Here is a 13313-nt window from a genome sequence, read left to right on the forward strand (position 1 = left end):
AAGTGTGGGTCTTCCAAGGTTCTCCAATCAGGAGTTGCAGCCTTAAGTTTTTCCTTTACTTTTGGAGACAATCCATCTATATAGGTTTTTGTAATTAACCTCATCATTCCTGGAGCGGTTAGATCTATTCCTTCATCTCTAAAATTATTCTCTACCCCTAGATAATATTCATCTACCGATTGTCCAGGTCTCTGAGCCACCACTCCCGTTGTTCCTCTCTGCCTCTGTTTCTGCCTCATGAAAACTATTAAATGGTCTACAAATTGTGTTCCTGATTCTATCGTTTGTAAGGCACCTTGTCCCGCTTGTCCCTCTTGTAGCTCCTGTCCCACCTGTGGCCTGTGTCCCTGTAGATGTGTTAGCAGTTCCTGGAAGAGACCAGGAGTCATTTTCATTCTACATAATTCCTCTCCATCTGCCCAGACTCCTGCATGAGTCTGCATAATTTGGTGATATCTAGTTGCCATTGCTCCATCTACACCAGTTTCTCTGAAGGGTTTCGGTACTATCCTAACAGGAGCTAACAATTGATGACCTCTGGGGGCCCCACAGGCAGAACATTCAGTTCTCCAGTCTGGATTCTGCTGGCCACAATTTTTGCACACCCATCCTTCCACCCCATTTAACCCAGGATATAAATTTGGTTTGGTTTGTCCTCCTTCAGAAGGTACAAATGGTTGAACATTCGGATCTAGGTAAGGAGGAGGAACTGAATGAGTCGTGGCACAACATTTTCCCGTACCCATACTCCATTTGGAAGTGTCTGGATCATACTTCCAATTCTCCTCTTTAGCTGTTTTTGAGACCATTATCATACAGTGTATGATTTCTTCCCACCCATTGTCTTTGATAATTCCACCTCGTTCTTTACTCAGTCTTTCCCATTCAGTGCTAAACATAAGTGCTTCTGAAATTCCCAATTTTTCTTTTACCCTTCTGATCTGCCTTCTGACTGTCTTTCCACATCTTTCCTGTATGATATCTTTTGCTTCTACTTGTCCTAAGACGGATTTTGTCTGTTTATTTCCCATTTTTCTTTTCAATAATAGCTACACTTATCCTAGGTGACGTTTGGACAATCACCTCACTAGAGTGATGTCTCGTTGTCTTCTTTCCTAGGGAGCTAAGATATTGAAGGGCTGATCTGCTCCGTTCTTTCTAATGTGCAGAATAAACTTGATTCCTACAATGCACGCAAACAGGATCAGCAACACCAAACAGATCACCAAACTCTCCGTCTCTGTTATCATACTTGTCCCAGGCTCATGGACTCGTGTCCTGGGCTCATTCTATCAAACTCTTATCCAAAAATGAAGGAACAAGTTTCTCAAAGAGAGTCAAGCATGGGCGGAGGTCTCCCCGAAAGGACGCAACCACATGACCCAGTTAGGCTGACTTCACTAATAAGACTTGTCCTAACAATTTCGGCTTATTGTTCTACGTACTTTTATCCTTCTTTCATAACATGCCACAACCTTCACACTTGTTCACACACTGCCAGGGACAGGACTCATAAATCTATACAATATGGTAACCCGAGTTTTATAGGTATCTACTCACTACTAGACTAACCCAGCGTGACACGGCTCGTAGAGATCTTTCGGATAATACAGGGCAGATAAAAGAGAACTAATAATGTCTCTTACCTGGCCAGGTTTTTCAATTCATTTGCCGTCCATTATCCCAGATCTCCGTTGTCCGTATCCGTAGGTGAATCTCGAGTAGACACTCTCGCCTCGGGTCCCTGTTTCGGGCGCCAAGAAATGTTGAGTCCTCTTCCGTCCCTGGCTTCCTGGATTGAGGAATCCAAGTAAATGACACGCAGCACAAAGGTTGTGTGTTCATAAACAGGGGTAGCCTCGGAGCACGCCTGCCTCACTGGGCGCTGCCCCTTCTTTATGTAGTAAGAAGTTAGGCATTTACAGACATGCGCACAAGCGCTCATATTTCATAATCACTTACAAAGCAAATCTATACTAGTGAAAAGTTACAATATCTGGTATGTGGGTGAAAGGCTACAATATCAAGGAGAAATGCACGCGTGATTACTTCTATAAAAGGAAATGTCAAGTTTGCTGTGCAGAAGCAGATTTCATCTGGGAGACAAAATGGATCCTTTGGTTCAGTCTGGTCTCCACAATATATATAATTACAGTGTGTGTGTATATATATATATATATATATATATATATATATATATATATATATATATATATATATATATATATATATTATATACATACTACAGTGTGTGTATGTATGTGTATATATATATATATATATTACACATACACACATAGATACAGACATACACACATACATGCATATGCACACACACATATATATGTGTGTGTATATATATATACATACATACATACATACATACATACATACATACATACATATACACACACACACCTAAAAGATTCCTTGAAACATATATGTATAATTCATATAGCACCTAAGTGACAAAAATCCCTGTGGTGTGCATTTTACTAAAATATCAAATAAAAAAATATATGCTGTGTGCAGCAGTGATATGTAATAAAGAGACTAAGTGCAAAGAAATGTTTAACCCCTTGCCCTTTTCCGTTTTTGCATTCTCGTTTTTCGCTCCCCTCCTTCCCAGAGCCATAACTTTTTTATTTTTCTGTCAATATGGCCATGTGAGGGCTTGTTTTTTGTGGGACAAGTTACACTTTTCAACGATATCATTGGTTTTAGCATGTTGTGTACTAGAACACGGAAAAAAAATTTGAAGCGCGGTGAAATTGTAAATAAAGTGCAATCCCACACTTGTTTTTTGTTTGGCTTTTTTGCTAGGTTCACTAAATGCTAAAACTGACCAGCCATTGTGATTCTCCAGGTCATTACGAGTTCATAGACACCAAACATGGCTAGGTTACGTTTTATCTAAGTGGTAATAAACAATTCCAAATTTTGCTAAAAAAAAATTGCACCATTTTCCAATACCCGTAGTGTCTCCATTTTTCATGATCTGGGGTCAGGTGAGGGCTTATTTTTTGCGTGCCGAGATGACGTTTTTAGTGATACCATTTTGGTGCAGATACATTCTTTCGATCGCCCGTTATTACATTTTAATGCAATGTCACGACGACCAAAAAACCATAATTCTAGCGTTTCGAATTTCTTTTCTCGCTAGGCTGTTTAGCGATCAGGTTAATCCTTTTTTTTATTGATAGATCGGGTGATTCTGAACGCGGCGATACCAAATATGTGTAGCTTTGATTTTTTTTATTATTATTATTATTATTATTATTTTATTTTGAATGGGGCGAAAGGGGGGTGATTTAAACTTCTATATTTTTTTTTCTCATTTTTTTAAAACTTTTTTTTTTTTTATAACTTGCCATGCTTCAATAGCCTCCATGGGAGGCTAGAAGCTGGCATACTGAATACACTAAGACCTGCCAGATAATAAAATCAGGCCACAGAAAATGTTCAGTTCAGGGAATTTTTATTTATACAAAAAGGTGGATAAAACACATCCAAAAAGTAGACAAAAGTACAATACAACGAAAAGTGCCTCTCAACCAATAACTGGTTTAAAGTGCGGTGCATAACTTTTAGGCAATAACCACTTTCAGCTAGATTAAAAGGTAAGTATTAATTGACTTAATCCCAGGTATTGCCGATTGAATATGTGTCTATTGATCAGCTTAAAACAAACAATCTGTTAGGGTGCCAATATGTCACAGCAATTTATCCGCAACCAGCCAATAAGGCTTGTATGGGCTATTATGTTAGTGCAGATATACCAGACTCATTGTGTAGAAAACAGCCTATAAGGCTTATAAAACCTAAAAACACATCCAGATAACTGCATTATAAGTGCGGTAACCCACAGTGGATAGAGTGACACCCTGTTACAAATACAGACAGTCCTGCCAAATATATGGCTAGCCCAGGCATAGGCAAAACATATGTTCCTCGAATTGCTAACTATTGTAATCATTTAACAAGTTGTACGAGCCATTGGCAAAGTTACTACACAAACTGGTAGCAAAACTTCTGAGTTGGCCCTGGTTACAACTATACATCTTTATACCAAGACCATAACTAATATTACCTCCATATAGTGGTAGATACAAGTCCTGCAGACCATACAAGTGATTACAACACATTTTTATATATTGGATGACTTACAGCTAATGTTCTTTCTGATGACGTTGTTCACTTTTTCCTTCTTTTACTTCTGGCCCAGACCGACATTACCACTTCTCCAGCTTGACTTGGCTGCAGAGATTTGACTTTTCACATATTCAGCCCTGTCCCCATCTATTCCCAACCTCCAAAAACAACTACTCCTGCTGTATGTCGCCTTATTACTTGACTTGCTGTGTGGTACAATAATATTGCTCCTCTTAGTGCCCACCACTGTGGCCATTGCAATGTAAAATGCCTCTTTTGTGCCCTCTAGATGGTAAAATTGCCCCCTAGGAAATGGTAATACTCTGTTTATGTGCCCTAGAAAATGGTGGTCACATTTTCCTCTTAGAAAGTAATAATGCTCTCTATGTGCCCCATTAACATCCCAATACCCAAAGTGTCACTATAACAATAATGCTTCTTAAGTGCCCAGTTAACATTTAATAATGTCCTCTGAGTCCCCCCAGGTACAGCTCCCCTATGCACAGTATGGTTGACCCAGAGCTCTCCTCACATTATAACATGGACTCCCAGTTCCCCCTATACACATTATAGGGCCCACAGTGCCCCTATACACAGTATGATGTTGTCACTGCTTCCTCAAATCATATTGTAATGACCCCCACAGTAGTCCTCACATTGTATAATGGCTCCCACTCTATATAATGGCTCTCACAGTAGTGCCCACTGTATGATGGCCCCACACTGTATGACAGCCCCAGAGTAGTTCCCAAACTGTATAATGACTCTACATTGGCTCCTACACTGTAAAGTGGCGCTTACACTATGATAGACCTTTTAGTAGTCCCCACACTTTGGTGTCCTCCCACTTTATAATTACCTCCACAGTAGTTCCTACACTTTGAGAACCACCACAATAGACCCCAAACTGTACAATAGCCCCCACATTAGCTGCCACTCTAGATCATAGCCCGCAGATTAGTACCTGAACAGTATAAAGGCCTCCAGACTGAGTGCCCCCCCACTGTAGCCTCTATAATGTATAGGGGGCCCCTCCCCCAGTTTTTGATGGCCCCATGTCACATCACAAATTTTAGTTAAAATAAAAAAACATATACTCGCCTAATCCAGGATCCTGGCGAGTGTTCTTGCAAAGCACAGGTTCAACGCACAGGATGTCACCGGCCCAGTGCGGCACGCTGATGTCACCGGCCCAGTGCGGCACGCTGATGTCACCGGCCCGGGACTCTGACATAGTGCGCCTTCGCTTCAGGCACTGCATCATCCTGCCATTCTGTAGACCGCAGATGTAAGAACTACACAGTCATGCTGGAGCATTAGTAGTTTGCATAGTCCCATTCTTTTTAAGGTCTTTAACTTTTTTATGTTTGTTTTTATTTTAGGTCTGTGTTCTAGAAGAAAATGGACTTAGCCGTAAAATCTGAAGATGACACTGTGTATAACCATTGGGTTTTCTAATGATGTGCACTTCCTAGTACTACAGAAAAGGACCTCAGCCATCTTGTTTGATTGTGCCCTTTCCCCTCTTATTTTTCTTAAAGCTTTATCAGTTCATTTGGAAAGGGAATAAATGCATGATCTCTCAGGGTAAAAAGAAGGGCACATTTACTGCAACTGTATATAATACGAAGTACTGAAATTAGCTTTTTTGCGGAATATATATATATATATATATATATATATATATATATATATATATATATAAATAGCGCGAGAGAGATTTTTATATATTGCAATCTTGGCTTGCATGGCTACTGCTTCTAATTGTGTAGGTACTGAGTACAATGTTCTAAAATCCACTTTAACTTATAAAATATGTGCAGGGCAAGTAGGAAATTGTGCGAGCATATTGTCTGTACAGTCTGGTTGTGTAAGTGAGCGCTAAGCATGCAACTTTTGTATAATTAACAGGTAAATGTAATGTTTCTTGCAGCACATTGTGTATGTATATAGGAGCAAGGGAACAGATCCTCACGAGCATGTGAAAACCCTTCTGTCTTCCACATCTCGAATTTCCACACTTGTCAATAGATGTGGTCTTATTGTCTTTAAAGTGTTTTTTTTAAAACTTCTTTTTTTTTTGTTTTTAAACCTGGCTTATTTTAATTAAAACCGAAGTTGTATACAAGACTACTAAATAAAATGTATTGTGTCTTATGTACTAATATTTAAGATGATCGCAGTGGGAAAAACCAAAGGAATTGCATGATTTGCATCATATGCACTTATAGATTGTCCTTTATTAAGTGATATTTTTTTTTATTTTTATTTTTTTTAAACATTGGTCAGTTGCACATATTCCATGTAGGCAGGTTTTTGGGATGGAAAAATGTCAAAGTTCCACTGGCTTCACTAGTTCTTAGAGAACTGGTTTGATATATCCTCATGGATGTTAATTGAACCAGTAAAGGAATATTTTTAATACATGAATTTGGCATTTTCTGGTCTGTGCTTGCGGCAGTGGTGGCAGCAGCAGTGGTGTTGCCGCTTCTTTTTTTTTTTTTGTTATATGTAAACTATTGAGTTGCCTTCAAGCGGACGTTGTCTGAAGTAAGATCAGGTCATTTCTATTAGCCGCTTCACAATTTTAAAGCTCTTAAAAAGCTCATGAAGACTGAACATGTGCACAGCAAGTCGTTTTGACATTGCAGTTCATATGTTGCTTCGAATCTGCCTGAAAAAGCCGCCGTGTGCACATACCTTTACACCAGCACATAGTTTTTACTTGTCTTTTTAATTAGAAAATATATGCAGTATTTATTTGTACAATATCAATTCTAATAACTGTATTAAAATAGATTGGCAAATGAAATTGGTATTTATTATTTCTAATTTTTGTAGGTCCTACAGAAATTGCTTAGTTGATATTCATTTTTTTAAGAAACTTGATACATTTCCCTGTTGTACTGCCACTAGCTGAACTGGTTTTTTCTTCATTATTCATAAGTTTTACTCCAAATTTAAAACTTATTTTTTGCAATAATCTGATTAAAATGCAGGAACATATAACACTGCCAAGGCTTCTTACCCAGTCTCCGCACCGTACCAAAAGGCCTTGAACTGAATATTATTCTATGTTAGACTGGTTACTAGGAATGCTTGGGCAATATCTCCAGAATCCAAGTCATAAGGGACCGTGTGCTGATTGCAGAGAAGAGCCCCAATCTGTGCGGCTACTTGTATTCCTGAGCAGGTAGCCAAGACATGCAGTTTTCCTGCATGCAGCGGTTTGTTTAGAAATCCATATTGATGGTTAAAATCCCTTCTAGTGTTTTTTTAATTTTTTTTCCCTTTTGGCAGGTGTTAAATTGTCCCCCAAAAATGTTAAACATCACGTTAAGCATGATGATCAATCCCCATACAGCTAGATGAACTAAGCTTATGGTTATATAGAGGGAAAGCATCCAATATAGCTTTGACAAATGGGCATCAAGTTTTGGAAACCTTCAGAGTATCTTCTTGATAATTTGTTGTGGCCAACACTTGATTTCATATTATCCTGCTAAAGTCGCACACAATCTCTTGGCTGAATTTGTCAGCAGGATTTCACTCCCCAAACTATATGCGCAGGTAGTACTTTCAAATATTTCAAAGACAAGTCCAGCTATACCTTTACATGTTCAGTCTGCTCCTCCGTTACTCAGAAATCGATATACAAATTAGACTCAAGTTCTGAAGCCTCTGTCACTCCAGCTCTCTTCCCGCCCAGTACCGCCTCCTTCTGCTTGACAGACAGCTCCTTTGCCTGATCTTACAGCCTGTCAGTCGAGTAGGAGGAGGTGGTGCTAAGCAGGGAATAGAGCTAGAGTGACAGTGGTTTCAGAGTTCCAATAGATCTTCAGACTGATTGGCATATCCATTCAAACACTTGAGTTCTCAGTAATGGAGCAACGGATTGGCCATGTAAAGGTATAGCTGGACTTGTCTTTGAAAGAACTACATACCGGTATAATTAGTTTGGGGGTGAAATCTTGCTGACAGATTCTGTTCTTTACTAGTGTAGAGTGAACGTGCTCGGATAAGGTGTTCTCTGAGCATGGTTGGGTGCATTAGAGTGTCTTGGGTGTCCTCAAATAAAATGCTATGTTCGAGTCCCCGTGGCTGCATGCCTCGCAGTTGTTAGGCAGTCCCCTGCATGTGGTGTTCCTGTCTAACAGCCGGAGGACCTGCAGCTGCGAGTACTGTAACATATTGTTCGAGCACACTGAAGACACTTGGGCAGCACTACTCTTTTACATAGGTGATATATCTCCAATTTAAGGTTTGTTCACACGTGGCGGATATGCTGCGTAATAAAGTAGCATTTTAGTTGAGATTTTATCATAATATAAACTGCCTAATCCTGTGCAGCTAAATCTATTTAGCAATTTTTTCCCTTAACATTTCCCCTGCTTCTCCAGTAATGGGGTGAAATCTGTGATTATTCTGTAACGCAGTCAGATTTTGTCACTCTTGTTAGCTTCTGATTTATTTTTTTAATCCATGTATGCATTTGTCATATGACTGACCACTCCCTGACGGCATATTGTCTAACAGACCCAGTCCTGTAACTACCCAGCTATTGGCCCTTGTAGATGTAGCACCTGGCCCATAAAGGGCGCAGCTGAAAAATTCTATTGTTCAGGTGGTCTGCTTTTGAGTGGTCTTAAGCTATGTGCACACGTTGCGGATTGGTGTGCGGATTTTTCCGCACTGTTTTTGCAAAATCCGCAGGTAAACCGCACTGCGGATTATCCGCGGATTTACCGCGTTTTTTTTGTGCGGATTCCACCTGCGGTTTTACCCCTACGGATTCCGATTGAGGAGCAGGTGTAAACCGCTGCGGAATCCAAAGAATTGACATGCTGCGGAAAAGACACTGCTGCGTTTCTGCGCATTTTTTCCCTAGCATGTGCACTGCGGATTTTGTTTTCCATACGTTTACATGGTACTGTACAATGCATGGAAAACTGCTACAGATCCGTTGGGCCAAATCTGCTGTGGATCCGCATCAAAATCCGCAATGTGAGCACATAGCCGTAAGCTATTAATATCAAAGCTTTTATCACATATCCGTGACTCATGGACCGTGCTCAGATTGGAAGACATGGCTAGACCTTCACTAGCTCCCACATAGGTATATACTAAGCAGTTATGTCTCGCCGTTCTGTGTGTCACAGATTTGTGAAAACATCCTGAAAATGGAGTAAATTTCATAAAAAAAATAAAAATCCAGCATTGGAGGGGTAATGTAGCATGCATGAATTGTTGGGATTGCTTGTGTTTTCTGCATACTCACAGTTGCATATAATCTACTTGGGATAAAAAATTGTGCATTCAGAACGATGTAATGTCTTAATGTATTAAAAAAATATATCCCCCGCCTTCCTCTTTACATTGTATAGAAGTGTAAGTTATCTCTGGCTGTAACTAGAACTGTGGGTGGGGGGTATTTCTGGGGTGCACAGCTTCAGATGACGGTGTTACGTGCTGTACCGCTGCTGTATACTGTCAGGGCAGGGTTTTTTTTGTCATTTCGATATAGAATTGCTAATGTCTACTCTGTACATATAGAACAGTTGTATCCCCAATATATTTTTATAAGAACAATAGAATCTAGCGGATTTTATTTTTTATTTTTAAAGGATGGAAAACTGAGCAGCAGTGGAAGCTGCTACAAACCTGTGAAAGAAAGCAGTCTGTAAAATGTTAAAATTAACAATATTTTTCATTCAACTGCTTCCTAGTGAGTAAATCTAATCTGGACCAGGAAAAGGACTGCACAACAAACTTCTACGCTGGAAACTGTTGCTAGTGCAGTCCATTTATTCTGCCACTATGTGGATGCGTTTTGTTTGTTTTTTGCCTGCTTACATGTGATGTTACCGGTTAGCACACAGCAACACATGGGCAATGTAACCGTTCTTGCACATTATCTCTGATCCGTAAAAGTATTATGGACTAAACTGTATACAGCACACTTAATCTGTGACTTCCCACAACCCGTTACGGAAAGAAACCTAGAAGTTGCTACCTTGGACTTTATGCACAATATTTCTAATTATGCTTCATATGAATTGTTTGCCAACTGGTTTGTTTATAAGCATCTACTAGAAATTGTATCTACATAAATAGTATATAAAAACTCTTTCATTACTTCACGTGCACTAATGGCTTCACCCAAGTGCGTCCTGGAGCTCGGTGTTGTGACAGCCATATGTATTCCATACAAAATAACAAAACTCTATTTTCATATGAGATCTCAATTAATGTCATTCCTCTACCGATTAGTTTTTCTTGATTTTGCCTGTACAGATGTCCATTATCAATCTTTGATAATAAAAAATAGTTTTTACACTTGCTTGTCTTTTCTTTATAAAGAGGTTTCTGTAATCACAATGATCGTGGCTTATACTTTTGGTCGGATACCAAAGTTAGATCAGTTGGGGCCCCTTGGCAGATCAGGTTTTGGAGGGGCCAAGCAGGGCAGTGTTCCCATTGTTCAAACTTCCGTGTAACTGAATGCTAGTCTACTTAGTAACAGCTCCATTGGATGTCCGTGTTGGCACGTTGTATTTGTTCTAATCACAACACATTACAAATCTTGCATTCTTTTCTAAAAAGACATCAGTTGGCCTCTAACGTTAGAAGTTTTGTATTTTTAGTCATTTTTAGACACGATAAAACTAGACCCAGACTTTCAGAAAAGGCATCATTTATTGTCACAATGGTACATCCTGCATCATAAATGTGGTGCAATTCATTAGTCGTTAGACACTTGCTGTATACCAATATTTTTCTGCTTAGTAACTCTACAGTTTTTTTTTATGATAAAAATAGAATTTGTCAATGGAAGTATCTTTAACTCCTCTCCGACATCGGGCGTAATATTACTCTGATGTCTGACTCCCCCTGTTTGGTGCGGGCTCCAGCGCTAAGCCCGCACCTTTCCAAGCACATGTCGGCTGTATAAATCAGCTGACATGTGCGCACAAAAGCTGCAGGTGGAATTGCGATCCACCTGTGGTTGTTAACTAATTAACTGGCGCTGTTAATTTCTGACAGCAGCATTTAACTCACCCTTACCAGAAGCGCGTCACTAATCCCTCCCATCAGTGACCCCTGTCACATGATCACGGGCACCGATGTGTCGGCATGACAATCAGAGGTCTCCAGCAGACCTCTATAGTTGCCATTACTGGATTGCTATGAAGGTGGTCGGCGCTCATAGCAAGGGAGCATTTCTGCTACACACAGGCAATCTGATCATCGCCTGTATGTAGCAGAGGAGATCGAAGTACTGCATCGTTTTGTCTCCCATGGAGACTATTGGAGTGTGTAAAAAGTTAAGAACTTTTATATTTAATATTTTTTGAAAAAAAAAAAAGTTCAAATCACCCCGCTTTTACCATATTCAAAATAAAACAATAAAAAAAACAACATACACATATTTGATATCAGCACATTCAGAATCGCCAGATCTATCAATATAAAAAAAATTAACTCATCGCTAAATGGTGTAACGAGAAAAAAAATTCAAAACGTCAGACATTGCAATAGAATGCAATAACAGGTGATCAAAAGATCGTACCCACACCAAAATGCTATCAATAAAAACGTCACGCACATAAATAGTCCTCACCAAGCCCCTGATCACAAAAAATGGAGATGTTACAAGTCTCAGAAAATGGCGCTTTTTATTTATTTTTTTTCACCACTTAAATAAAAAAGACCCTAGACATGTTTGGTGTCTATGAACTTGTAATGATCAGGAGAATCATAGAGGCAGATCAATTTTAGCTTTTAATAAGCATAGTAAAAAAAACAACTGTGGACTTGCACTTTTTTTACAATTTCACTGCACTTAGAATAGTTTTCCCATTTTCCAGTACACGATATGTTAAAACCATTTTTTCAAAGGTATAACTTGTCCCGCAAAAAACAAGCCCTCACATGGCCATCTTGACCTAGAAAAGGAGCAAAAAACGAAAATACCTCGTTAAGGGGTTAAAGCCTTCTTAAATTGACCATCAATTGATAGATGGGTGCGTTTAGACTCGGCAGCCGATCTGTGGAGGTAGGCCTATGGGGATGATGGGGAGCACAGCAGCGTACACCAATGAGGAGACTGCGGTAGTCTGACATACCTTTTCACTCTAGGCGCTGTAGCTATGCCATAGTCACAGTTCTGTACTGATAGAGCTGAGCTCAGAAGAAGCTACATAAAAAAATAGATTCGGTATGATAAAAAAAATTGCAGCATGCTATGATTTTGCATCTCAAATCAGTTACCACTTACCACTCACCATTGAAGACTATGGGTGTGTGGAAATAATCCACGTGCAATTCAAATTCCACAAACGCAGAATGGAGAAATTTTGTTAATCCTTTTTCCCTTGTGCTGTCTCTCATCCGAGAGAATCTGAGCACACCAAGCTGACACTCTACTCTGATCAAACTCTAATCAGAATTTGATCCGAGCGTCATTAAAGGGAAACTCACCCCCAAAATCGAAGGTGAGCTAAGCCCACCGGCATCAGGGGCTTATCTACAGCATTCTGTAATGCTGTAGATATGCCCCCAATGTATCCTGAAAGATGATAAAAAGAGGTTAAATTATACTCACCCAGGGGCAGTCCCGCTGCAGTCCGATGGGCATTGCGGTCCGGGCCTCCCATCATCTTACGGTGACGTCCTCTTCTTGTCTTCACGCTCCGGCGTAGGCATACTTTGTCTGCCCTATTGAGGGCAGAGCAAAGTACTGCAGTGTGCAGGCGCCGAGAAAGGTCAGAGAGGCCCGGCGCCTGCGCACTGCAGTACTTTGCCCTCAACAGGGCAGACATAGTACGCCGGCGCCGCAGCGTGAAGACAAGAAGAGGACATCATACCTATGAAGATGGGAGGCCCCGGACCGCGATGCCGATCGGACCGCCCGGCCAGGTGAGTATAATCTAACCTCTTTTTCTCATCTTTCAGGATACATCGGGGACTTATCTACAGCATTATAGAATGCTGTAGATAAGCCCCTGATGCCGGTGGGCTTAGCTCACCTTCGATTTTGGTAATGACAGGTTCCCTTTAATAGTGATGAGCGAGTGTACTCGTTGCTTGGGTGACCTCCGAATATTTATGACTGCTCGAAGATTTCGTTTTCATCCTGGCAGCTGAATGATTTACAGCTA

General features: G+C 40.1%; 1 protein-coding gene across 5 annotated transcripts in view; it reads left to right on the forward strand.

The window, feature by feature from the left end:
• Positions 1–10488, forward strand: part of LUZP1 (leucine zipper protein 1) — a 177001-nt gene extending 166513 nt beyond the window's left edge. For all 5 annotated transcript variants that reach the window (XM_069756955.1, XM_069756952.1, XM_069756951.1 and 2 more), the window contains one exon: positions 5535–10488. The gene's annotated coding sequence lies outside the window, so the exon portion shown is untranslated. The remainder of the gene's footprint in view (positions 1–5534) is intronic.
• Positions 10489–13313: the final 2825 nt, after the last annotated feature.

This window comes from Ranitomeya imitator, chromosome 3, assembly GCF_032444005.1.
Source record: "Ranitomeya imitator isolate aRanImi1 chromosome 3, aRanImi1.pri, whole genome shotgun sequence".
Classification (NCBI taxonomy): domain Eukaryota; kingdom Metazoa; phylum Chordata; class Amphibia; order Anura; family Dendrobatidae; genus Ranitomeya; species Ranitomeya imitator.